The 27,624-nt window shown below is 39.7% G+C and overlaps 1 long non-coding RNA gene across 1 annotated transcript; it reads right to left on the bottom strand.

Annotated features, from left to right (window-relative positions):
* Positions 1 to 2,545: 2,545 nt before the first annotated feature.
* On the bottom strand, positions 2,546 to 27,624 carry LOC123578367. The gene is made up of 4 exons (XR_006702338.1): positions 27,506 to 27,624; positions 12,406 to 12,415; positions 9,716 to 9,720; positions 2,546 to 2,556 (listed from the first exon to the last, which is right to left on the bottom strand). It is a non-coding gene; the product is annotated as an uncharacterized LOC123578367 (long non-coding RNA).

The following is a 27,624-nucleotide window of genomic DNA, read 5'->3' on the forward strand; positions in this document are numbered from 1 at the left end:
CGCTGTATGAACCGATCAGAAAGTTCATCACAACATCTGATGCCATCTTGAGAGACATTCTAAATTTTTTCAATGTTTATTCATTATTTTTGAGAGAGAGAGAGCGCAGGAGAGAGGCAGAGAGAGAAGAAGACACAGAATTTGAAGCAGGCTCCAGGCTCTGAGCTGTCAGCACAGAGCCTGATGCTGTGAGATCATGACCTGAGCCAAAGTCAGATGCTTAACCAACTGAGCCACCCAGGTGACCCATGAGAGACATACTAAATACAAACCAGGAAAATTCCTTAGATGATCACTGCCCTTATTGCACCATTTGAAGATGTGTCAGTCTCATTTAAAAATCTCACTGGCTAGGGATGCCTGGATGGCTCAGTCGGTTGGGTGTCCAACTTCAGCTCAGGTCATGATCTCGTTGTCCATGAGTTCAAGCCCCACATTGGGCTCTGTGCTGACAGCTCAGACCTTGGAGCCTGCTTCCGATTCTCTGTCGACCTCTCTCTGACTCCCCGCTCACACTCTGTCTCTCTCTCTCAAAAATAAATAAACATTAAAAATTTTTAAAAATCTCACTGGCTGAACTCTGGGCTCAGAAACTGGGTTTCTATCAATCTTTTGTTATGGAAAATCCCCTCATTAAAAATGTCTGACTGCTAGTATCATCCAGCAAATATCCTCTACTACCCAATCCCAACAGACAGTTCAGCTGGTCCTTAATGAACCGAATGACAAAATGGACTGTAGTTTTTCAGAGAAAAGAAGAATCTCTTTTTTCCTTGAATAAGATGGGGGCACTGACCAAGATTCTTTGCTTGACCTTCAGTCAGGCTCTTGAAGCTTCTATACTTATCTGTGCATGTCCTTGCAAAATGGGGTTTAGCAAGAATCCTGCTCAGTCAATTTAACCAGAATCCCTATTCTGGATATCTGTTCACCTTCCTATCTGATTGGGTACTTAACCCCCCACCATTTTCCAGGTGATGTCTGATCAACCTTGCCTGCCTTCAACAAGAATCTTGCTAGGTAGGTTTAGCCAGAACCCCCCTGGCCACAGATATTTCCTCTTAGTAATTTCTACCTGCTGCCCCCCAATCCTGCCCTTTGTCTGTAAATACCCACTTGCTTGTGTTGTATTCAGAATTCAGATCAACCTCTCTCCTCCACTGCAGAATTCCATTCCAGTGGTACCTCTACCGACCATGATGGTTCTGATTAAAGTCTGTTTTACCATCTTTAATGTTATCAGATAAGTTTTTCTTTGACAGATCTGCTAGCCATGAATTCCCTCAGTTTCTGAGCAGTGGATGTTTACCAATGCCCTAAGATCAGGGGTGGTTCCTCTTCGTCCCAAGATTAAAGGTCCCCCCCCCCCTTAGTGGAGCTAGAAAAGAAGGATAGGATTTTTCTGTGATAAAGCATTATGGTTCAAAGGGAAGTGAAAGAAAATAAACATCTCAGTAGTTGCTCACCTGAGCATGGACTTCCTGTCCTGAGCTACTACTTCCTGTCTACTTGCCACAGATGGCAAAGCTGGAAAAACTAGGAAGAGATGCTTCCCTTAACAGATGCTGCCAGCATCTGCTGTCCCCTCATCAGCCTTGTCTACCTTGGTCAGGGCCATTTTGGAGGGAGACAGTGGTTGATGAGGTGCATTCTGAATAAGAGGCAGCTGTCAGTCCCCCAACCATGTCTGAACAGCTGGGTCTTCCAAGATTCGATCTTTATCCAGGAGCCCCTCCTACATGACCACTGTTTCCACCTCCCAGGGTATACCAAGATGGACACTTGTTAGGGCTCTCTCAGATCTTTTCCATGGGTGTCTGCTGGGCTTTGTGGAGAATAAGCCTGAAGCCAGGTCAGATTTCATTTGTGCAACTCACAACCCTGCCTCTCCCATCCCCAGCAGGTTCACACCATCCGACCAGTTCATACTCTACCTTCACGGCTTCAGCAGCTGCTCTAGCTTAGCTCTTCTAGAAGGTACCTGGTAGTGTTGACTCAGGTGAATGCACATTGACAATCCCCTCTTTGCTTTCAAACAAGGTCTCTCCTTAGATTTTGAGTTGTTTATTCTGCAACCTCAGATCTCTGATGGGTTCCAAAAAAGAATTAAATTTGAAGTCAGTCCAGCTCTTTATCACCATAAGGGAGGGGGTGGGAGCAATGCTCTTACTACATCTCCACAGTATAGAGCTGAATCCAGAAGTCCCAGAACTCCTTTCCTTGTGAGATAACAATCCTCCATTTTGATCTGGGTCTCCTCTTCCTACCCCAGAACTATCCTATCGTGGGGGCAATGCAGTGAGGATCCTGATAAGTGAAATGGAATCAATGAGGCTCTGCCAATGTTAGTAACCTGCAGAGAGACCCAAGAGAGTCTTTCTTGAAGAGATCATTGTTTTCCTCTATTGGAAAACACTGTCTTTTCTCCCTCAGATGTTCTCCATCCTTAGTCCAGTTGCACACACCTTTGTTCGCTGCTCTGGATGTCACACTCTTTCCATGTTTCAAAGTCTAAGTGCTTGGCTCTCTGTCAAGCTTCCCCCACCTTAACTCTCACTCTTGAGTTAAGACCTGCAGAAGAATGCACTTTACCCTGTATTAGCTGCTGAATTGAACTGTTCTGGCATCTTCTGTGGTTAATTTAAAGGAATCATTCCATCCAAGTTAAAGACTTGAAGCCAGCAGTCCAGGAAGCTTCACTGAAAAACAGGACTGTGTCAAGATGTCTGGTCCACTCTTGGGTGAGGAGGTCCCAACATATTCCAGTTATACCAGTGTGGAGTCTTTGTGTTTTGCCTTGGATGAGTTTTTGGTGAGATATGATGATTGCATCATGTCAAGCTACCCTAGATCAGGTAGGAAGAGTGTATATCTCTGAAGGTATGCACTTGTATGTTCTTGTGTGTGTTCTTGAAGTGAGGCTACTCTTAGAGGATGCTCTTGTGCATTTCATGTAGGAAAATATCGACAGAAACCAGAAGATGATGATCATGATAATAAGAGGTGACACCTACCTAGAACTTAAAATGTATATAGTACTGTTTTGAGGGCTTTATATGGTTTAATTCAATATTCACGTGAAATGGATGAAATCACTAACAATAAGCTAAGGGGGGAAAATTAAGACAAGAAGAAAGTTAATATTCTTCCAAATTCTAGAAAAGTAATAGGCATTTTCTATGATTACACTAATAATATAATAAAATATTATTTACCTTTAATTTATAAAACTTTTTCTCCAGCAAATAAGAAAAAAAGATTATAATTCAATGTTTTCAAATGAGAGAATGACATTCATGAATTTATACAATGGCATTTGTTTGATATTACAATAATCATATGAATCAAAATTAAAACACTACAGTATTCTTACATTAATTTTTGATATGCCTTTCAGGACACAATTGCTTAAGTATCTGATACTGAAGACTGAGAACGCCAGTATCTGGAACACAGGTGTTGCATATATTAAATTAATAAAAGTGAGGATGGTCACCCATGGAAGGTATATGGAAAAAAGAATAAAATAACTGTTACTCCTGTTATGAAAATCAGACCATTAAAGACAAGACCTGTGTCCTATTTATTTTTTTATATTCAGCTCAGAAATGAAGGGATTAATTAAACAGGAGAAGGGAATCAATTTGAGACATGTATAGGACATGTAATCTGGGAGAGCAGTTGGATGTGGATGGGGGTGAGGACTAGGAGGTGAGGATAATACATTGTTTAATAAATAGTATATCTACTTAGATGGAGATTCAAAAAGGAGCAGGCACAGAGGAAAGCTGATTTTGATTCTACACATGTGACATAGTGGGGCTTGCTAATGAAAAATATTCTAAGGGTCTAAATTGAACTTAGAAAACCAAAGCACAGGGAGTCCCTGACCTGGAGATAGGGATTTCAGATTCTTGGACTTGCAATGTCTTTTTCAGCTAAAAACTCTATCACCCTAGAGGTGGAGTGTGCAGGGAGAATAGGACAGAGAACAGATATTACAGAATTGATAGTCAAGATTATAGTGGCCTGCCTGAGATTAAAGAACTGTGGGCACTCAGCCCATGAAACATTTTCCTTACAATGTAAATGTAACATAAAAAACATGATTATCCCCTTTATTTCACAGCCATGAACACCTTGAGTGTCTGAGATTGTCCATTTGATGAATGCCATGGGGGAGCCTAGTTGGAAGCGTACTATCCCAAACTTTGCCAAGTCCCCATGGATAGAGTCTGCATCTTGGCAGAAAGTCCAAAGTGACCAGGATAGACCATATCTCATGACCATACAAATCTTCCCCAAGTCCTAGTTCACCTCTAATGCCAAGGTGAGTTGATGCTGGTCGCTTTGAAGGAATCTGAGGATGTCTTGTCATTTGATAAAATGATGAATCTGAGAAGTATCAGAGGGGTGCTTGGGTGGCTCAGTTAAGTGTCCAACTCTTGCTTTCGGCTCAGGTCATGAGTTCAAGCTCTGTATCAGCTCTGTGCTACCATGGCAGAGCCTGCTTGGGATTCTGTTTTCCACTGTCTGTCTACCACCCCCCCCCCACTCCCACCTAGATAAATAAGTAAACATCTAAGAAGTATACACGGGGTGCCTGGGTGTTTCAGTTGGTTAAGTGTACAACTCTTTTTTTTTTATTTTTTTTTTCAACGTTTATTTATTTTTGGGACAGAGAGAGACAGAGCATGAACGGGGGAGGGGCAGAGAGAGAGGGAGACACAGAATCGGAAACAGACTCCAGGCTCTGAGCCATCAGCCCAGAGCCTGACGCGGGGCTCGAACTCATGGACCGCAAGATCGTGACCTGGCTGAAGTCGGACGCTTAACCGACTGCGCCACCCAGGCGCCCCTAAGTGTACAACTCTTGATCTTGGCTCAGGTCTTTTAATTTTTTGTTGTTTATTTACTTTTGAGAGACAGAAAGAGATAGAGCATGAGCAGGGGAGGGGCAGAGAGAGTAACACAGAATCTAAAGCAGACTCCAGGCTGTAAGCTGTCAGCACAGAGCCTGACAACGTGGGGCTCAAAACCATGAATCATGAGTTCATGAGCTGAGCCGAAGTCCACCGTTTAACTGACTGAACCACCCAGGCACCTCATCTTGGCTCATGTCTTGATCTCAGGGTCATGAGTTCAAGCTCCACATCAGGATCTGTGCTGACGGTGTAGAGCCTGCTTGGGATTCTGTCCCTCCTTTTCTCTGTTCCTCCCTGCTTGTGTGTGCTAGAAGGAAAGGGAAGGGAAGGAAGGGAAAGAAAGGAGGGGGAGGAAGGGAGGGGGAGGAAGGGAGAGGAAGAGGAGGAAGGAGAAGAGAGGACAGGAGAGGAGAGGGAGGGGAGGGGGGAGAGGAGAGGAGGGGGAGGGGAGGGGGGAGAGGAGGGGAGGGGGAGGGGAGGGGAGGGGGGAGAGGAGGGGGAGGGAGGGGAGGGGGGAGAGGAGAGGAGAGGGAGGGGAGGGGAGGGGGGAGAGGAGAGGAGAGGGAGGGGAGGGGAGGGGGGAGAGGAGAGGGAGGGGAGGGGGGAGAGGGAGGAGAGGAGAGGGAGGAGAGAGAAGAAGGGAGAGGAAGGGAAGGAAGAGGAGGAGAGGAGAGGAGGGAAGGAAGGGAAGGAAAGGGAAGGGAGGGAAAGGAAGGGAAGGAAATTAACAACAACATAAAAAGGAGGTATCCTAAATGCATGGCACATACCCCGCTGTTCTCTGCTCCCACATGAATGGCTGCTATAGCTGACTGATCATAACACTTTCTGATGTAATCAAACATGACAGCTATTCTCAATCAACTAAACTTCCCTGAGGTTAGGATCAATTGACCATCCTTAAGAGTAAAGGAAATAGTGTAGGGGGGGTGGGTGGGGAGAGCTCGCGCTGAAAGAATAGATTGACAGTGAAGATTAATGTTTTCTAACCCCAACTGCCTCTGAACAAGTGAGCGATTTGAGTCTGGGATATGAGGAACTGTGCAGCCCCGAGAAGAGCAGACTGAGATAAATGTCTATATTGCTTGTTCATAAACTCTTTTTGTTTCATTGCATTTATATCTTAAGGAATCCGAGAGATTTCCTGACATCTTTTATCACTTATCTCAAGGATTGGCTCGTTCAGAGGATTTTGAATGACTACTCGAACTGGTTTATCCAAGGTGATGGTGAGTGGAATCTAGACCTCTTTATTTTATTTTTTTGAAGAGGTAAACAACATTTTGTTGTCTTTATTCTTATTTTTTTTTTGTTTCAGTAATCTCATGGACATTTTTTTTCCTGTATCTTCTTTTGTTTTAATTTCTTAAACTTAAATTCAAGTTACTTAACATACAACATAGTCTTGGCTTTAGGAGTAGAACCCAGTGATTCATCTCTTAAATATGAAACCCAGTGCTCATCCCAAAAAGTGCCCTTTTAATGTCCATCACCCATTTAACCCATCCCCCCACCCACCTCCCCTCAGTTCTCTGTATTTAAGAGTCTCTTATGGTTTGCCTCCCTCTGTTTTTATCTTTTTTTTTCCTTCCCTTTCCCTATCTTCGTCTGTTTTGTTTCTTATTTTGAATAACAGGAGTTCCTGGGTGGCTCAGTTGGTTAAGCATCTGATTCTGTTTCAGCTCAGGTCATGATCTCACAGTTCATGAGTTTGAGCCCCATGTAGGGTTCTGTGCTGACAGCGTGAAGCCTGCTTGGGATTCTTTTTCTCCTCTCTCTCAGCCCTTCTGCCACTCATGCTATCTCTGTCTCTCTCAAAATAAGTAAAGTTTGGAATAACAATCAGGGTAATGTCAGAGATACAACTCATGTCCACATTTTTTTTTTTTTTAGAGTAAACCTATGGTCCATGATTATTTAAAATTTGCCCAATATCATTGGGACTCCTGAGTGGCTCAGTTGGTTGAGCTTCAGACTCTTGATATAAGCTCAGGTCATGATCCTAAGGGGGTGGGATCAAGCCCCATGGTAAGCTTCATGCTGACAGCATGGAACCTGCTTAAGATTCTTTCTCTCTCTGCCCCTCTCCCCTGCTTGCACCTGCTCTAAAATAAATAAAATTTGCCAATGTCATAAAGAGTTTAGTGGGAATGTAGAGATAATCTTGTTCTCAATTTTTGTCTGGGGCACCTGGGTGGCTCAGTTGGTTAAGCATCTGACTTCACCTCAGGTCATGATCTCATGGTTTGTGAGTAGTGAGCCCTGGGTCAGGCTCTGTGCTTACAGCTAGGAACCTGGAGCTTGTTTCAGATTCAGTGGCTCCAGCTCTCTCAGCCCTTTCCCTGCTCATGCTCTGTCTCTCAAAATAAATAAATAAACGTTAAAAATTTTTTTTAATTTTTGTCGAAAGAATTATTCCATATATGAAGGATTGTTTTAAGTGGCTTAATGAACATACATTCTTTTATTTTTATTTTTTTCCTTCCTTTTTTTATCTTACTAATAATTTATTTTTTAATTTACTTCCAAGTTAGCATATGGTGTGACAATGATTTCAGGGGTAGATTCCTTAATGGCCTTTACCCATTTAGCCCATCTCCCCTCCACAACCCCTCCAGCAACCTTCTGTTCATTCTCCATATTTGAGTTTATATTTGTCCCCCTCCCTATATTTATATTACCTTTGCTTCCCTTCCCTTATGCTCATCTGTTTTGTATCTTAAAGTCCTTATATGAGTGAAATCATAGGATATTTGGACATACATTCTTTTTTTTTTTTTTTTTTTTTTTTGAGGGATGGCCAAGGAGTTCTTTTTTTTTTTTTTTTTTTAATTTATATCCAAATTAGTTAGCATATAGTGCAACAATTTCAGGAGTAGATTCCTTAGTGCCCCTTACCCATTTATCCCATCCCCCTCCCACAATCCCTCCTGTAACCCTCAGTTTGTTCTCCATATTTATGAGTCTCTTCTGTTTTGGACATACATTCTTTATTTCTATATTTTTCAATTCTTTGTGGGCTTGTCATCTTGTCTCTGAACTTTTATATGCCTAGCTTGAATTCTTGATAGATATCATTGTTTTATAAAATATGTTTTTATTCAGGACTTAATAAGTGTTGCCCTTCTCTTTGGCATTTTTCTGTTGAGAGGTTGTCAGAGGCCATTTATTTTTAGTTCTTTGGTTTTCTTTTTATTCTGGATAATTGTGTAGTTCCAGGGCTTTTGTGTTTTTGACCATTTGGTATGGAGAGGGGCTTTTTTTTTTTTTTTTTTCCATCGAGCTGTATCAGGAGGTTTTTGGAAGGGACTGGAAGATACATTTTGGGAGATGTGTTCTTACAACTCAGGGATTTTTGTGAACGTTGTTAGCCTTTATCTGCAACCAATTTCTTTGATGGGCAGTTAAAACTTCAGTGGGACCCTTCTTGTTCACACAGTACCCCATGTACAGAGTGCTTCCTGCAAATATGATTGACCTGTGTTTCTTTGTTTAGCTAGGACTCCTTAGTTTTTTGGAATCAATATAGGGTGCCCCTACCACCATCAACCATGTTGCCTCTATTGCCAGCAATGTGTTTTGGATTTGCTTTTCAGGGTGTGGATTTCACCCTCAATAAATGTAATTTGCTAATGTTCCTTATCTTTATTTTTGTACATATTTGGAATATTTTCAGATATAAAAATTTGTAATTGGACACCCAAATACAGCAAATACTGACATATTTCATAAGCATTGTATGATGATCAGAATCAGAAAATTTAACACTTAAATATTGATACCATACTATTATCTAAAGTCTACTCAAATTTCACCATTCACATTGATGTTCTATTTCTAGTCCTGGATCCAATGCAAGATCCTACACTGCATTTAGTTATTCTCTTTAACATTCTTTAATCTGGAATAGGGCTTCTTTTTGAGCATCTTGACTACCTATTTATTTTGTAGAATGTCCATCAATCTGGGTTTCTCTGACAAGTCCTCAACTAAATTCAAAATATGCCCTCTTGGCAAGATGTGAATATGTTCTCCATGAATCTCATCAGGTGTCACATGATTCTTATTTTACTCCTTGTAAGTAAAGTTAACTCTTTTTGTCAAGGTGTTACCTGTGAAGTTTCTACATCATTAAGATTTTCTGTCTTAAAATTAATATATATTGTGGAGAGTTGTTTTGAGATTATATCACTATCTGGTCATTATGAAAATCCACTGAGGATTCTTGTCTGAAATTAAGACCACGGTGGTGCCTAATGGTTCTATTTCTGTGATTCCTACTAAATTTATCTTATTATTTATATCAGTATGTATTTATGGACTCTTATTTTATAGGTTATAGTCCTTACTCTCGTTAATTTTGTTTATAAATTTGTCTCAGATTTGGCATTGTCATCAGCAATGTGTGAAGGTACTCATTTTCCCCGTCATCTATCTTGCTACCTGAATGTTATTTTACTTATTATCAACCTGCTACGTCAATGATGCTATCTGCTAGAAGGTAGAGGAGGGACAGTAAAGTGTCCTCCAGATTGAGAAGACACGTGGAAACTGAAAAGTGATGGAACAAGGGGTGAGGATGTCACTGTGGTGATGTCAAAGCGTAGTTATCTACAGGGGCGCCTTCTGAGCACCACTTTAGGAGAGATCAGAACAAGCCTTCAGGCATTCCTATCAGGACACACATTAACCCCCAAGAGGCTTGGAAATAGCCTCCTAAGCGAGGTCATTGCATGTGCATGAACAAGACAGATGGCCAAAGATGGAGTCAGTATTGTTAGCACTCCTACAATATCTTGGTGTAATTTTAATTTGTATTTGTCTTTTTTAAAATGTTTATTTTTGAGAAAAAGGGAGGGAGAGAGAATTCCATACTGTCAGCGCAGAGCCCAACTCAGACTCAATCTCATGAATCATGAGATCATGACCTGAACTGAAATCAAGGGTCAGTTACTTAACCGACTGAGCCACCCAGGCACCCCTGTATTTTTCTAATTATGAATAAAGTTGAACATCTTTTCATATATTTAAGAATAATTTTGCAGGTTTCTTGTGACTTGTCCATTTTCTCATTTGTCTACTAAAATTTGATCTTTCCCCCATAATCTTTAAAAATTATTTCTATATTAACAATATTTATACTTGTGATATATACCCCAAATCTTCTAATTTGTCAAGTGTCTTTTTATTTTTTATTAAAATTTTTTAAATTTATTTTTTGAGAGAAACATGGCAGGGAGGGGCAGAGAGAGAGAGAGAGAGAGAGAGAGAAGCCCAAGCAGGCTCTGTGCTGTTAGTGCAGAGTCTGATGCAGGGCTCAAACTAAGAAACCATGAGACCATGACCTGGGCTGATATCAAGAATTGGATGCTTTAACTGAGCCACCCAGAAGCCCCACCTGTCTTCTTAATTCTGTTTTTTTGCCATACCATGTTTTAAAACATACGTCAATATTTTGTGGGCAAGGAAAATTATTTCCTCTACTCTTCTTGGATTCTCAACTAGGGCTCTATAATAAATGACATATTAACGAGTAAAAATGAGTTTGTTAACATGTATATCTCCCATGTACATAGGAGAAACTTGAGTGTGTAACCCAGAGGTGGCTTATAATTCAGGCATACATAGACTCTTTGATAAAGAACAATAAATTTATAGAGAAATAACAGGAGGATGGAAAGCATTTTCGGTTTCCAAGGATGACAAATTGTGGAAAGGCAAATATGAGGGAAAGTAAATGTCAATAAAGACTAATTTCTTAAGTAGACTACTCTAGTGCTGTCTCCAGGCTGACAAAACTTTGGTCCTTCCAGATAGAGACAAGAGAAGGGACACCTTTGAAAATTAATGTCCTGCCTTTAGGCAAACAAAGGATGGCAAAAAGCATTTCTTGTATCCACTTCTAGGTTGCCTTCAGCTCAAATTAATCCTTACTTCAAAGTGGCATATTTCAGGATGACATTTCCTTCCATCCCCCATTTGAAACTTCCAATGCGTGGAACTTTCTGAACACAAAGCTGATTTAGTAGCTATGAAGTAATTCAGGTTAAATGGAATGAGTTAAGAGGATCTTGTAAAAAGTTACAAAAACACAGACTGGAAAAGTCAGGAAAGAACAAAAGTCCACTGTCCTATAACTCATTGAATTAGCTTTGTGGTCCTGAGAATAGTTCAGTCGCATTAAACTAGTTGTGTCTTATTTAGTTCTGTGGTGCAAGCAATCAGGTATTTAATAAGAGGCATTTCTATGAAACAAAAGAAAAGCAACAGTTATTAGAACATGATTATAAACTCAGTTTTTGAGTCCACAGCAGGAAGCTGAGATTTTTGGATTTGCCCTTGAAGCATCTTGAGAGGAGATGAGGAGGACAATCTAGTTGCAACAGGTTGCAGTCAGTGAATTTGGAATGTACTGGTGAACTATGTGTGTGCTTTATGGAGTGGCCCATCCCATACTACATGTGAAGTTGTCTATACAAAAGCTATTGTAGAGATTGCTCTCAAGTTGTCCAGCTTCACCTTGGAGGTCAGGAAACTATTAATCTTTTATGACTCCAAGTTAGAGGGTGAGAGAAAAATTAAAACTGTTACTTTAGGGACTTGTAGCCAGATACCCAAGAAAACTAGAAGAATTCAGAATCCAGTCCAGTACAGGCAAATAAAATCTTGTTATTTTGTTATTCTAATCCAGTCCTGGACTATAATGGGACTAGAATCTAACGTCTGCAAATGTGCCTATAGTTTTCCATTAAAACATTTTTTTCTATCCTATGTAGTTAAAGTGAGTCTAATTTGTATATTTTGCAATACCCCAATTATTTGCATAAATACAAGAATAGTGCTTGATTATATAGGCTCTTCTTGAGTTTTCAATTGTATCTGGTTCCAAGGAGAATGAATTTTTTTTATTGAATTTATGCAAACAACTGTGTTGTCATGAAAATTAGAATACTCAGTTTCCAAATTCTGGAGGGATTGGGTAGGGAGAAAAGATAATGCTTCAATTCTGTTTACAATGAATAATTTACCAAATTGCTCTAAGTTGTAGATAGCTTAAAAGAGAAAAAGTGTTTTTTTTAATCTGTAAATCAAACCATTAAACAATAAGCAGTGTTTCAAACAAAGTCCTAGAAGTAATAATTGCCCTTATAAATTCATCCAGTTCCATGTAATTAATTCTTATCTGCTTTATCCTTAGTTAACAGTTATTTTGAATCCATCAGTGTCTTCATTAGTTCTGAAAACTCTTACTGCAGTGGCATGGTCTCAAAGTTATCCAAGTGATGCCATTATGGAGCGTACATTCCTGGAGACAAAAGACATAAAATTTCCAAGGTTAAAGATCCAATGAGCATTCACTTGACAAGAAAATTTAGTTATTTCTCTAAAATAGAACATACTAAGATAATTACTAGAATTAAGACTAGTAACTTTATCACAACATATCAGATTTCTAAGAATTTTATACAGTGTCTAAAACACAATAATAACTTATATTCCTAAAAAAACTAAAAAAGTTTAAACATCATTTTATTTGACGATGTTTCCTATGTAATTTTACATATCAAGTTAGTTTAGCATCTCTTTTACAAGGACAGAGAACAAGTTTTTCTAGGAACCCTCTGAAAATCTTAAGTTAGTTTGAGGTCAAAAACACTTCATTAATTTTTTTTTTGAATTCTAATTAACATAGTGTTATACTAGTTTCAGGTGTACAATATAGAATTCAACAATTCTATACATTGCTCACTGCTCATTATACGTGCATCTATATACACATACACACACATATACATACATACACATACCACATCTTCCTTATCCATTTATCTATCAGTGGATACTTGGCTTGCTTCAATATCTTGTTTATTGTAAATACTTCAGTTAGCACAGGAGTGCATACATCTTTTTGAATTAGTCTTTTTGTTTCTTTGGGTAAATAGCCCGTAGTGGAATTACTGCATCATATGGTATTTCTAACTTTTTGAGGAACCTCCAAACTGTCCTCCTCAGTGGCTGCACCAGTTTGCATCCCCACCAACAGTGCAGGAGGGCTTCCCTTTTTCCATATCCTTGGCAACACTTCTTATCTCTTTTTTTGATACTAGCCATTCTGACAGGTGTGAGGTGGTATCTCACTGTGGTTTTGATTTGTATTTGCCTGATGATGAGTGATGTTGAGCCTCTTTTCATGTGTCTGTTGGCCATCTTCATGTCTTTGGGAAAATGTCTATTCAGATACTCTGCCCATTTTTGAATTGGATTTTTTTTTTTTTTGGTGTTGAGTTTTATATTTTTTATAGATTTTGGATACTAACCCTTTATCTGATATGTCATTTGCAATTATCTTCTCCCATTCCGTTGACTGGCTTTTAGTTTTGCTTATTGTTTCCTTCGCTATGCAGAAGCTTTTTGTCTTGATGAGGTCCCAATAGTTCATTTATGCTTTTGTTTTCCTTGCCTCTGGAGACGTTTTGAGTAAGAAGTTGCTGCAGCCAAGATCAAAGAGGTTTTTTCCTGCTTTCCCCCTTCTAGGATTTTGATGGCTTCCTCTCTTACATTTAAGTCTTTCATCCATTTTGAGTTTATTTTTGTGTATGGTGTAATAAAGTTGTCTAGGTTCATTCTTCATGTCACTGTCCAGTTTTCCCAACACCATTGGCTGAAGACACTGTCTTTATTCCACTGGATATTCTTTTCTGCTTTGTCAAAGATTAGTTGGCCATACATTGGTGGGTCCACTTCTGAGTTCTCTATTTTGTTCCTTTATCTGAGCGTCTGGTTTTTGTGCCAGTACCATACTGTCTTGATGATTACAGCTTTGTAATATGTGAAGTCCAGGATTGTGATGCCTCCAGCTTTGGTTTTCTTTTTCAGGATTGCTTTGGCTATTCGGAGTATTTTCTGGTTCCAAACAAATTTTAGGACTGTTTGTTCAAGCTCTGTGAAGAACGCTGCTGCTATTTTGACAGGGATTGCATTGAATAGGTAGATTGCTTTGGATAGTATCAATATTTTAACAATATTTTTTCTTCCAATCCATGAACATGGAATATTTTTCCTTTTTTTTTTATGTCTTCTTCAATTTCTTTCATAAGGTTTCTATAGTTTTCAGTGTATTTCTCACCTCTTTGGTTAGGTTTATTCCTAGGTATTTTATAGTTTTGGGTGCAATTGTAAATGGGATCAATTCCTTGATTTCCCTTTCTGCTGCTTCATTATTGGTGTATATAAATACAACCGATTTCTGTGCATTGATACCATATGCTGTGACTTTGCTGAATTCATGGATCAGTTCTAACAGTTTTTTGGTGAAATCTTTTTGATTTTCCACATAGAGTATCATGTCATCTGTGAAGAGTGAGTTACACTCCCTCCTTGCTGATTTGGATGCCTTTTATTTCTTTCTGTTGTCTGAGTGCTAAAGCTAGGACTTCAAACACTATGTTGAATAACAGTGGTGAAAGTGGACATCCTTGTCAAGTTTCTGACCTTAAGGAGAAAGCTCTTAGTTTTTCCCCATTGAGGATGATATGAGTGGTGGGTCTTTTGTATCTGGCTTTATGATCTGGAATTATTATCCTTCTATTCCTACTTTCTTGAGGCTTTTTATCAAGAAAGGATGCTGTATTTTGTCAAATACTTCCTCTGCATCTATTGAAAAGATCATGTGGTTCTTGTCCTTTCTTTTATTAATGTGATGTATCACATTAATTTAGTTGCAGATATTGAACCCGCCCTGCATCCCAGGAATAAATCACACTTGATTGCAGTGAATAGTTCTTTTAATGTATTGTTGGATCTGGTTGGCTAGTATCTTATTGACAATTTTTGCAGCCATGTTCATTAGGGAAATTGGTCTGTTCTCCATTTTAGTGGGGTCTTTCTCTGGTTTTGGAATAAAGATAATGCTGACCTTGTAAAATGAGTTTGGAAGTTTTCCTTCTATTTTTTGGAACAGCTTTAAAAGAATGGATGTTAACTGTTCTTTAACATCCATTAATGTTTAATGTTTGGTAGAATTCCCCTGGAAAGCCATCCAGCCCTGGATGCTTGTTTATTGGGAGATTTTTGATTATTGGTTTTATGGGTCTGTTCAAATTTTCTATTTCTTCCTGTTTCAGTTCTGGTAGATTATATGTTCCTAGGAATTTGTCCACTTCTTCTAGATTGCCCAATTCATTGGCATATAATTGCTCATAGTATTCTCTTATTATTGTTTGTATTTCTGCAGTGTTGGTTATGACCTTTCCTCCCTCATTCTTGATTTATTGGGTTCCTTTTTCTTTTTGGTAAGTCTGACTAGGGGGTTATCAATTTTGTTAATTCTTTCAAAGAACCAGCTCCTTGTTTCATTGATCTGTTCTACGGTTTTTGGTTTTTATTTATTTTGCTGTCATTGATTTCTGCTCTAATCTTTATTATTTCCCATCTTCTGTTGGTTTGGGGCTTTGTTTGCTGTTCTTTTTCTGTCTCTTTAAGGTGTAAGGTTAGGTTGTGTATCTGAGACCTTTCTTTCTTCTTTAGAAAGGCCTGGATTGCTATATACTTTCCTATTATGACCACCTTTGCTGCGTCCGAGAGGTTTCAGGGTGTGGTGTTATCATTTTCATTGGCTTCCATGTACTTTTTAATTTCCTCTTTAATTTCTTAGTTAACCCATTCATTCCTTAGGATGTTCTTTGATCTCCAAGTATTCGTGGTCTTTCCAAATATTTTTCTTGCGGTTGATTTCGAGTTTCATAGCACTGTGGTCTGAAAATATACACTGAATGATCTCAATCTTTCTGAACTTGTTGAGGGCTGATTTGTGTCCCAGTATGTGATCTATTCTGGAGAATGTCCCATGTGCACTGAAGAAGGATGTGTATTCTGTTGCTTTAGAATGAAATATTCTGAATGTATCTGTTAAGTCCATCCTGTCCAGTGTGTCAAAGTCTTTGTTTCTTTGTTGATTTTCTGCCTAGATCTGTGCATTGCTGTAAGTACAGTGTTGAAGTCCCCTACTATTATGGTAATATTATCAATGAGTTTGTTTGTGATTGATTTATATATTTGGGTGTTATATGTTAAGGGAATAAATGTTTACAATTGTTAGATCTTCTTGATGGATAGACCCCTTAATTATGATATAATGCCCTTCTCTTCATCTCTTGTTACAGTCTTTATTTTTTAATGTTTTTATTTATTTTTGAGAGAGAGAGACAGAGCATGAGTGGAGGAGGGGCAGAAAGGAGGAGACACAGAATCTGTAGCAGGCTCTAGGCTCTGAGCTGTCAGTACAGAGCCCAATGCAAGGCTCAAACTCATGAACATTGAGATCATGACCTGAGCCAAAGTCAGATGCCCCTACAGTCTTTATTTTAAAATCTAGTTTGTCTGATGTAAGTATGGCTAGTCCGACTTTGTTTTGTCACCTATTAGCAGATAGATGGTTCTCCATCCCCTTAGTTTCAATCTGAAGGTGTCTTTAGGTCTAAAATGGGTCTTTGTAAACAACATGTAGTTGGATCTTGTTTTCTTAACCATTCTGATACCCTAGATCTTTTGATTGAAGCATTTAGTCTATTGACGTTTACAGTGGGTACTGAAATAATTTAGTGCCATTGTGTTACCTGTAGAGTTGGAGTTTCTGGTGGTATTCTCTGGTCCTTTCTAGTCTTTGTTGCTTTGGGTCTTCTTTGTTTTGTTATGCCTTTTCTCCCCTCAGAATCCCCCTCAAAATTTCTTGCAGTGCTGCTTTAAGTGATCATGAACTCCTTTGGTTTTTGTTTGTCTGGGAAACTCTTTATCTTTCCTTCTATTTTGAATTTTTTTTCAACGTTTATTTATTTTTGGGACAGAGAGAGACAGAACATGAACGAGGGAGGGGCAGAGAGAGAGGGAGACACAGAATCAGAAACAGGCTCCAGGCTCTGAGCCATCAGCCCAGAGCCTGACGCGGGGTTCGAACTCACGGACCGTGAGATCGTGACCTGGCTGAAGTCGGACGCTTAACCGACTGCGCCACCCAGGCACCCCTCTCCTTCTATTTTGAATGACAGCTTTGCTGGATAAAAATTTCTTGGCTGCAGATTTTTCCAATTCAGCATGTTGAATATATCTTGCCACTCCTTTCTGGCCTGCCAAGTTTCTGTGGATAGGTCTGCTGCAAACCTTATCTGTCTTCCCTTATAGGTTAAGGACTTTTTTCCCTTGCTACTTTCATAATTTTTTCCTTACCTATGTATTTTGTGAATTTGACTAGGATATGCCTTGTCAGTGGTTAGTTTTTGTTGAATCTAATGGGAGTTCTCTGTGAATCTTGGATTTTGATGTCTTTGTCTTTCCCCAGATTAGGAAAGTTTTCCACTATTATTTGCTCACATAAACCTTCTACCCTTTTTCTCTCTTTATCTTCTGGGACTCCTATGACTCAGATGTTATTCCTTTTTAGTAAGTCACTGAGTTCTCTAAGTCTTGTATCATGCTCTTTTGCCTTAGTTTCCTTTTTTTTTTCTGCTTTATAATTTCCATAATTTTGTCTTCTATATCACTGATTCGCTGCTCTGCTTGGTCCATCCTTGCCAACCATAGCATCCATTCGAGATTGCATCTTGGTTATAACATTTTTTATTTCCTCCTGACTATATTTTACTTCTTCATCTCTGCAGAAAGGGAGTCAATGCTTTTTTCAATGCCAGCTAGTATTCTTATTGTTGTGATTCTAAATTCTCGTTCAGACATCTTGCTTATATCTGTGTTGATTAAGCCCCTAGCTGTCATTTCTTCCTGTTCTTTCTTTTGGGGTGAATTCCTTTGTTTTGTCATTTTGGAGGAAGAATAAGAATATAATAAAATTAAAATTAAAAAATTAAAATCAATACAAAAATCAAATGAAGTTGGATCCTAGGTGGGTTTTCATCTGGTTGTTGAAAGAAGCTTGATAGCATAGAGAAAGGGGGGGGGGGGAGAAAAGGAAAAAATAAGAAAAACCTTAAATTAAAAAAATAGAATAATAAAATAGAATAAAATGAAATGAAATAGAATTTAGAAATTTACAAAAAAAAAACATAGTAAAAAGAACTAAAGAAAAAAATGTTTTGAGAAAATGAAACAAAAATTTTCTATTTCTGTGCCCAAGAAGAAAAGAAAAAAACAATTTCAACAAAAGCAAAAAAGAAAAAAAAAGACCAGCAAACAGAATGAAACCCGAATGAAATTACATCCAGTTTCCCCTAGAACTTAAACTATGAAGCACTTTATAATCTGTACACAAAGCAGGTGGAGGAATTTGTGGTGGTCTTCTAGGGCATGTACTTGGTGAGCACAGTTGTAATGGCTTCATTCTCCACTAGGTGGCACTTCTTAGCTTACTGGAGTGAATCAGTGTGGTGTGTGTGTATGTGTATGCTCATGTGTGGGAGAGGTGAAAATGACTTCACCCAGCTTCCCAGCCTCTGGCACAGGACCTCTGCACTCTCACCAACCTACAATCAAGCACCCCTCCTTTGTCTCTGGCTCCTGTCCATTCTCCACTTCTACGCTGTTTGCATCCAAGCCGTCAACCTGCCAGGTGGCACGTGCCTCCTGAATTTTATCCCAGACGGGGCTGTGTTTCCAAACCCCTCACTTTTGAGAACACTGTGGTTTGGACCTGCTCTGACCCTCTGGGGGAGGGTCTCTGAAGCAATCGCCGGGTGCCAGCTTGCCCCCAGGAATGTTCCTGTGATCACCCTGTGGCAAAGGTTCAGAGATTGGGGCCAGGTGCCTGCTTGCCCCAGAAAAAGGTTGTTCAATCAAGCAGTGGCAGTGGTTCAGAGATTATAGCAAATCATAACACACAATTGGCGCCAGGTTTCACTGCACCCTGGCTTCTTTGCTCCAATACCAGAAAACATGGCTGTTCTCCAGGGTCCACTGGGACCTTTGCTTATGTGGAGGCCATATGGCCTTTACCAAATGCCCTCCTAGCAGAAGAATGGCTTCTCCCCATGTAACCCACAGACTCCTGGGAACTCGCTCCATGCCCTTCCTCCCCACCAGAGTACCACCAGGTATGAAGCTCTGGAATTTACAACTCTGGGCTCCCCCATTTACAGAGTCCTAATGGTATTGAAACCCTCTCCTTGGGGCACCTGGGTGGCTTGGTCGGTTAAGCATCCAACTTCGGCTCAGGTCATGATCTTGCAGTCTGTGAGTTCAAGCCCCACATCGGGCTCTGTGCTGACAGCTCAGAGCCTGGAGCCTGTTTCAGATTCTGTGTCTCCCTCTCTCTGTGACCCTCCCCCATTCATGCTCTGTCTCTCTCTGTCTCAAAAATAAATAAACGTTTAAAAAAAAAAAAAAGAAACCCTCTCCTTTCTCACCATCAATGGTTTTGGGAAACAGATTTCTTGTTCAGTCCCTTGTTAGTGTTTCCACTCTTTCTCTTTCTCTCCAGCTACTTTCAGTGAGAGTGATTTTCTTGTAATCTTCCCCTTTCTCTGTCTTCTTTCCACAAAAACAGCTCCCTATCCTCCACAGCTTCTGTCTCCCCCAATTCACCTCTGTGCTGCACACCTGCTGAGTTCTGTAGCTGAAGTTACGCAGATTGTTGGGTTAAGCCTCAGATCAATTTCCTAGATGTGCAACTTGGTTTGGTGCTGATCTAGCTGCATTTCAGGAAGGAGAGAAGCTGAGAACATCCATGCTGTTCCACCATCTTGACTCTAATTTGATTTTAGAAACACCATGTCAATCCCTTATCACTTCTTTTGTTTTTATTTTTAATTTAAATTTTAATTCACTAATATACAGTGCAATATTGGTTTCAAAAGTAGAATTCAGTGATTCATCACTTCCATACAACACCCAGATATTATTACGCCTTTTGCCACTGGAAGAGCACAGGTAAGTGCTATTAATTTAGCTTTTTGGGAAGAAGTATGTGTTGGAAAGGATTTTGCCTCAATGGTGTTAGTTAAGCTAACTATAGCATATCCAGCTTTTCTTTCTCCCTTATCCATGAAGTTACTGCCATCTGTAAGCCAATTATTTGCATTTTCAACAAGGGAATCTCTTAAATCTGGTCTGCTGGAATAAATAAAATCGATAATCTCTGAGCAGTCATATTCTAGCATAGAAGTATGATGGTCGGGCCCAGGCATAAGGGTAGCTGGGTTTAAAGTCTGACCAGTTGTAAGTATTATTTCAGGTATGTCTAAAGGCATAGCTTGGTATTAAGTAAGCCAGCCTCCAGCCATCCATTGGTGGCCTTTGGTCTCTCAGACACTTTGGACCTGATTTAGAGTCATCACTGTTAAGGACTGTCCATATTAAATCTTGGAGCTTTTTCTACAAGGAGGACTGTTTCCACCACTGATCAGAGACAGACCAGCCACCCTTGTTCTACAGTATCAAGTGGCTTTGAAAGCTAGCCCACTGTCTTATTTCATTTTCTAATTTCTGGGTAAGAAAATCCTGTCCCTGTTTTTCTCTCACCTATAAAGTCAAAGGTCTTTCTAAATTTGGTAAAGCCAAAGCTGGGGTTGATGAAAGCTTAGCTTTTAATGTTTGAAAGGCCTTCTTCTGGGCTTAGGCCAGAGTAAAGGTTTTTCCTTAGGGCCTTGAACCGAGTCATGCAATGTTCCAGCCAACAGTCCAAATCCAGGAATCCATTAGTGGCAAAAACCCACCATACCTAGGAAAGTACAGAGTTGTTTTTTGGAGTTGGGGATCCAAGATCTAATAAAGCTTTTTTTCTGTTAGTAGACAGGGTACAATGACCTGGTGTTAGTTCATATCCCAGATACTGGACTTTTTGTTTAGATATTTGTGCCTTTTTGGGAAAGACAGGATACCCCCTGCCTGCCAAGAAATTAAAGTTACAAAATTACTATCAGATGTTTCTTTTGTGGGACTACAGATTAAAAGATCATCCTATAGTCCCTTGAGGCAAGGATATATCATGTATGTCTTTGCTAAGTGCAGCCCTGAATGGGTGAGGACTCTGCTAAATCCCTGCAGCAAGACCACCCACGTTAATTGAGCAGCCTGTGGGTTTAAAGGCTAGGCCCATTCAAAAGCAAATAGTGGCTGTGTTTCTTCACTTAGAGGGCTAGAATAGACAGCATCCTTTGAATCAATTGGCATCACCAGGGACTGAATAAGAATAGTATATGGATTTGGCACAATGCAATGGATAGGTACATCTATTTCATTTATTGCTCTTAAGTCTTGTACCATTCAATATTCTCCATTTGCCTTCTTTACTGGTAAAATTTGAATGTCAAAAGGACAGTCACAAGGCCTTAACATACCATGTTTGAGAAACTTACCAATGAGGTTCGTACTCCAACTCTTGCCTCAGGGTTTAAGGGATATTTTTTATGAAGTATGGTGGTTGGGTCTTTTAAGGTCACTTTAACTGGTTGGGCTTTAAGAGCCTATCCTGGAACATCACATTCCCAGACCTGTGGATTTGCTTCCTTCCAGGTATTAGAAGGGTTATCAGGGTAAGGTTTAATTCTCTAGATGTTAAAGAGAACAAGCCATCTCCCTCAAGCAAATCTGCTCCCTAGTTTATATATGAAGTCTCATCCAAGTGATGGAGTGACAGAAGGACTAGAAAAACATGAGTTCACTAGCTGACTTTTGTATTTGCAAAATAAAGCCATTCCCTGAAGGCGTCTTTGAGTTTGCCTCTCAATACCAGGAATTTTATGGTTAGAAATTCTGGTAGGACCAGAGTGCTGAATAAGAATAGTCTAAGCAGATCCTGTATCAATAAGGAAATTGATAAACTTACCTTCCACATCCAAAGTAATCAGGGCTCAGTCATCTTGATGTCAAAGGCACCCCAACCAGCCTCAGAAGCCCCCTCATGACAGATGCTCAGGTTTCTGCTCTCAGGTGGGGAAGTGAGTTCCTGTCTTCCTGTCTCTGGAGTGGGAACAGTCTTTCTTCCAATGTCCTTCTTCCTTACAGGCAGGATATGGCCCTGGTGGAGAGACTTTGTTTGGACATTGCTTGCTCCGATGTCCAATATGACCACACCTATAGTATGGGGTCTTACCTGGTCCTTTATTTGATGATGCCTTTTTCTTTGGCCTGTGGTTAGTCTGGCATTGTGGGAAATCCTCAATAGGGTCAGCTAATATATAAGCCTGTATCTTACCCTGCAATTTAGGTCTCCAGTCCTTCTCCTGTCTTAAAGCCATATCTCTATTATTAAAAAACTCCAGTAGCTATCTCTGGTAGGTGCTAGGTGGGGGGTTTGAGGGCCTAAAGCCATTTTAGTCCATTTTTGACAGATGTCACATGCCAATTCACTTATAAAATGTATGTTTGATATAGTTGTTCCCTCAGGTGAAGTTGGGTCCAGACTTGTATATTTACATATGGCTTACATCAAGTGACCATGAGATAGAGCTGGATTCTCATCAGCTCATAGAGTAACTTTCTGAATTTTATCAAAGTTGACAGGTTTAGTCTTTTTTCATTCCTTCTATAAAACTAGTGATTGTATGGTCTTGTCTTTACCTTCCTATCTTCTGGATAACTTGAACATGGTTTGGTATTTGGAACAGCAGTGACCCCTACCACATAGAGATCTCTATCTTTGGCTGCTAGTCTGTCAGCAAATTCTTGAGCCCTTGTGTAGATATGGTTCTTTTCCTCAAGGGTGCAACAACAAGTTTATATAATGGATCTATCTTGCCTGGTCAAATCAAACATAATGGATAATTATTGAAAACCCTCAAGAAATTGAGAAGTGTTTTTGGCATATTGTCCTAATTGTTTTATCTGAGCCAAGACTGCCATGGAGAACCCAACGTTGACTCTGATAGTGCCCATCTCTCTACTAACAACCTCCCTAAGAGGATGGAATCCAGATTTAGGTAGAACTCCCAGAAGATAGGGAGCCCTACATCTGGCATGTCCAGCCCAACAGGACCAAAGGGGTCTTGGGGCTTGTAAGGAGGAGGGACAGTAACAGAATCAACGTCCCCTTTGTTGAAACGCCAGTGGTTCCTCTGTGGTCCAGGTTTGTTAAGAGAAAGGTGCCTCTTTAGACAATCATCCAATATGTTGAGAGAGGGGTTATTAACCTGGTTTGTAACTAGATACATTCTGCAAGAAGCCCTTAGCCCTTAGAAGATCTCATTGGTATATAGTAATAACATTTATTGTCCCATTAGTGGGCCATTTTTCCTCATCTAGGGAATACTATGGCTATGCATTATTGCAGAAGATGAGCCTTCTTTTTTTTTTCAATATATGAAGCTTACTGTCAAATTGGTTTCCATACAACACCCAGTGCTCATCCCAAAAGGTGCCCTCCTCAATACCCATCACCCACCCTCCTCTCCCTCCCACCCCCCATCAACCCTCAGTTTGTTCTCAGTTTTTAAGAGTCTCTTATGCTTTGGCTCTCTCCCACTCTAACCTCTTTTTTTTTCCCTTCCCCTCCCCCATGGGTTTCTGTTAAGTTTCTCAGGATCCACAAAAGAGTGAAACCATATGGTATCTGTCTTTCTCTGTATGGCTTATTTTACTTAGCATCACACTCTCCAGTTCCATCCATGTTGCTACAAAGGGCCATATTTCATTTTCTCATTGCCACGTAGTACTCCATTGTGTATATAAACCACAATTTCTTTATCCATTCATCAGTTGATGGACATTTGAGCCTTCTTTAAATCTTACAACCCTAATTGGTTTCAATGGGTTAAGAGATACCTGGGGGGCTGAGAGGGATCTTTGGGGACTGAAGAGTAAAATCCCATGTTTCTATAAAAGTGGGCAAGTCCATTACCATAATACCCCCCAACTCCTGGGTGGCATCCCACTCAGGTTAATGTCAACTGTTCCCAGTGTTCCAAGCAACAGAGGCATCCCTCAAAAAGCCATTATAAGAACTGGTTTGTTTACTGAAGGGATATCAATGCTCCTTCACTTCCCTATTGTAGGTTCTGGTAGATGCACCTGCTGTTTTAAGCCATGGAGATGCCAAGAGTTTTCAGGGAGAGATACCTAATGTTACAATTTAAGTAGTCTGTAGAGGACATTTATGAAGAATAGTAAAGATGGAAATCCAGCATGGCCTAAGTGACATTCCAATACATGTAGTCTTTTGCAGCTGAGTTCCCCAGGAAACCATCCCTGGTTGGGTTTTTAACTCAATCCAGTACTGGTGTCAGCTGGCTCTGAGCAGAGGTCTCACAGCCAGATGTAGCTTAGACCAGAGATGTGGAGGGGATCACATTAGACCAATGGGGAGGAAACCTTACATGAGAGTCTTAGAGAGACTTAGGTGGCTGTCCTATGCTCAAGAAAAACAGCTGTATAGAAGAAAAGAAAGAGCAGGCATCAAGTTTCTTTGTCCTATTACCATTCCATCCAGGGTACTAGCTCCCAGTCAAAAGGCAAACCTTTATTTTCTCCTCTAGGGTTTTGATGGCTTCCTGTATCACATTTAGGTCTTTCATCCATTTTGAGTTTCTTTTCGTGTATGGTGTAAGAAAGTGGTCTAGTTTCATTCTTCTGCATGTTGCTGTCCAGTTCTCCCAGCGCCATTTACCAAAGAGACTGTCTTTTTTCCATTGGATACTTTTTCCTGCTTTGTCAAAGATTAGTTGGCCATACATTTGTGGGTCAAATACTGATTTCTCTATTCTGTTCCATTAGTCTATGTGTCTGTTCTTGTGCCAGTACCATACTGTGTCGATGATTACAGCTTTGTAGTAGAGGCTAAAGTCTGGGATTGTGGTGCCTCCCACTTTGGTTTTCTTTTTCAACATAACTTTGGCTATTCGGGGTCTTTTATGGTTCCATACAAATTTTAGGATTGTTTGTTCTAGCTTCAAGAAGAATTCCGGTGCAATTTTGCTTGGAAATGCATTGAATGTGTAGATTGCTTTGGGTAGTATCAACATTTTAACAATATTTGTTCTCCCAATCCATGAGTGTGGGATGTTTTTCCACTTCTTTGGGTCTTCTTCAATTTCCTTCATAAGTTTTCTATAGTTTTCAGCATACAGACCTTTTACAACTTTGGTTAGGTTTATTCCTAGGTATTTATGATTCTTGGTGCAATTATAAATGGGAATGATTTCTTCTCTTTCTGTTGCTTCATTATTGGTGTATAGAAATGCAACCGATTTCTGTGCATTGACTGTGTATCCTGTGACTTTGCTGAATTCATGGATCAGTTCTAGCAGCTTTTTGGTGGAATCTTTTGGGTTTTCCATATAGAGCATCATGTCCTCTGCAAAGAGGGAAAGTTTGACTTCCACCTTGCCAATTTGGATGCCTTTTATTCCTTTGTGTTGTCTGATTGCTGAGGCTAGGACTTCCAACACCATGTTAAACAACAATGGTAAGAGTGGACATCCCTGCTGTGTTACTGATCTCAGGAGGGAAACTCTCAGTTTTTCCCCAATGAGGATGATATTAGCTGTGGGCTTTTCATATATGACTTCCTCAGCCACAGCAATTTCTTGCTTGACACATCTCCGAAGCCAAGAGAAATAAAAACAAAAATGAACTATTGGGACCTCATCAAGATAAAAAGCTTCTGCACTGCAAAGGAAACAATCAACAAAACTAAAAGACAACCGACAGAATGGGAGAAGATATTTGCAAATGACATGTCAGATAAAGGATTAGTATCCAAAATCTATAAAGAACTTACCAAACTCAATACACAAAAAACAAATAACTCAGTGGAGAAATGGGCAGAAGACATGAATAGACACTTTTCCAAAGAAGACATCCAGATGGCCAACAGACACACGAAAAGATGTTCAACGTCACTCATCATCATCATCAGGGAAAAACAAATCACAAACAAACCACAGCGAGCTACCACCTCACATCAGTCATAGTGGCTAAAATTAACTCAGGAAACAACAGGTTTTGGCAAGGATGTGGAAAAGGGGGAACACTTTTGCACTGCTGATGGGAATGCAAACTGGTGCAGCCACTCTGGAAAACAGTATGGAGGTTCCTCAAAAAATTAAAAATAGAATTACCCTATGACCCAGTAATTGCACCACTAGGAATTTATCCAAAGGATGCAAAAATGCTGATTCAAAGGGGCTCAGGCACCCCAATGTTCATAGCAGCACTATCAACAATAGCCAAAGTATGGAAAGAGCACAAATGCCCATTGTTGGATGAATGGATAAAGAAGATGTGGTATATAAATACAATGACTCATGATGTTAAGTACCTCTCATATACTTGTTGGCCATTTGTATGTTTACTTTAAAAAATTGTCTGGGGCCCCTGGGTGGCTCAGTCAGTTAAGCAACCAACTCTTGATTTCAGCTCAGGTCATGATCTCACAGTTCGTGGGATTGGGCTCAGTGCTGACAGCATGGAGCCTGCTTGGGATCTCTCTCTCCCTCTCTGCTCCTCCCCCTGCACTCATGCACTCTCATGTGCTCTCTCTCTCTTAGATAACATTTAAAAAATTAAAAAGAGCTCATCTGATCCTTTGCCATTTTTAATTTTTTTGCTACTGAATTATAGGAGTGACATATATTTTCAATATTTACCCACTATGAAATATATGGTTTGTAAATATTTTCTCCTATAGGTTATGTTTTCATTTTGTTGATTATTTTTACCTTTTCTGCCTGTGCTTTTGTTGTCACATCCAAAAATTATTGCCGAGACCACTGCCTGTGCTCACTTCAGCACATACACTAAAATTGCCAAGAAAACTGCCAATAAGCTTTTCCCCTAGGTTTTCTTCTAAGAGTTTTATAGTTTTTAGTCTTACATTTAAATCTTTAACCTAAGTCAATTTTTGTGACTGGTGTAGATAAGGATCCAATTTCATTCTTGAGCATGTGGATATTCAGTTTTCCCAACACCATTTATTGAAGATACTATCTTTTCGTCATTTGTGTATTCTTGGTGCCCATGTTACAGATGAGCTGACATATGCATGGGTTTATTTCAGGGTTCTTCATCGGTTCCATTGGTGTATGTGTCTGCTCTTATACCAGTACCACACTGTTTTCATTACTGTAGCTTTGCAATGTAATTTGTAATCAAAGTATGATCCCTTCAATTTCGTTCTTTCTTAAGATTGCTTTGTCTGTTAAGAGTCTTTGGCAGTTCCATATGAATTTTAGGATTTTTTTTTCTATTTCTGAAACATGTCTTTGGAATTTGATAGCAATCTACAGATTCAGTGTAATCCCTTTGGGTAGTATGAACATGTTTTCCAGTTTTATTGAGATATGAACATAATGTTGTAAGTTTAAGGTGTACACCATGTTGACTTGATAATTTGCAAAATGATTACCACCATAGCAATGACTAGTACCTCCGTCCCATCACATAATTACTGTTTTTTTGGTGTTTTTTTTTTTTTCCTAGAGAAAGAGAGCATGAGCCAGGGAGGGACAGAGGGAGAGAATATTAAGCAGGCTGCACACCCAGTGAGAGCCTGATGGATCTCAAGACCATGAGACACAACCTGAGCCAAAATCAAGAGTCAGCTTCTTAACTGACTGAGCCACCCAGGCGCCCCAGCTGTTTCTTTTTTTATGGTGAGAACATCTACAATCTATTCTCCTAGAGACTTAGAGTATATAAAATACATTATTAGCTATACTCACCATGCTATATATTAGATCCCTAGAACTCATTAATCTTATAAGTGAAAGTTTGTACCCTTTGACCAAGATCTCTCCATTTCCTTCACTCCCCAGCCCCTGTT

Source organism: Leopardus geoffroyi, chromosome E2 (genome assembly GCF_018350155.1).
Source record: "Leopardus geoffroyi isolate Oge1 chromosome E2, O.geoffroyi_Oge1_pat1.0, whole genome shotgun sequence".
In the NCBI taxonomy this organism is placed as follows: Eukaryota; Metazoa; Chordata; class Mammalia; order Carnivora; family Felidae; genus Leopardus; species Leopardus geoffroyi.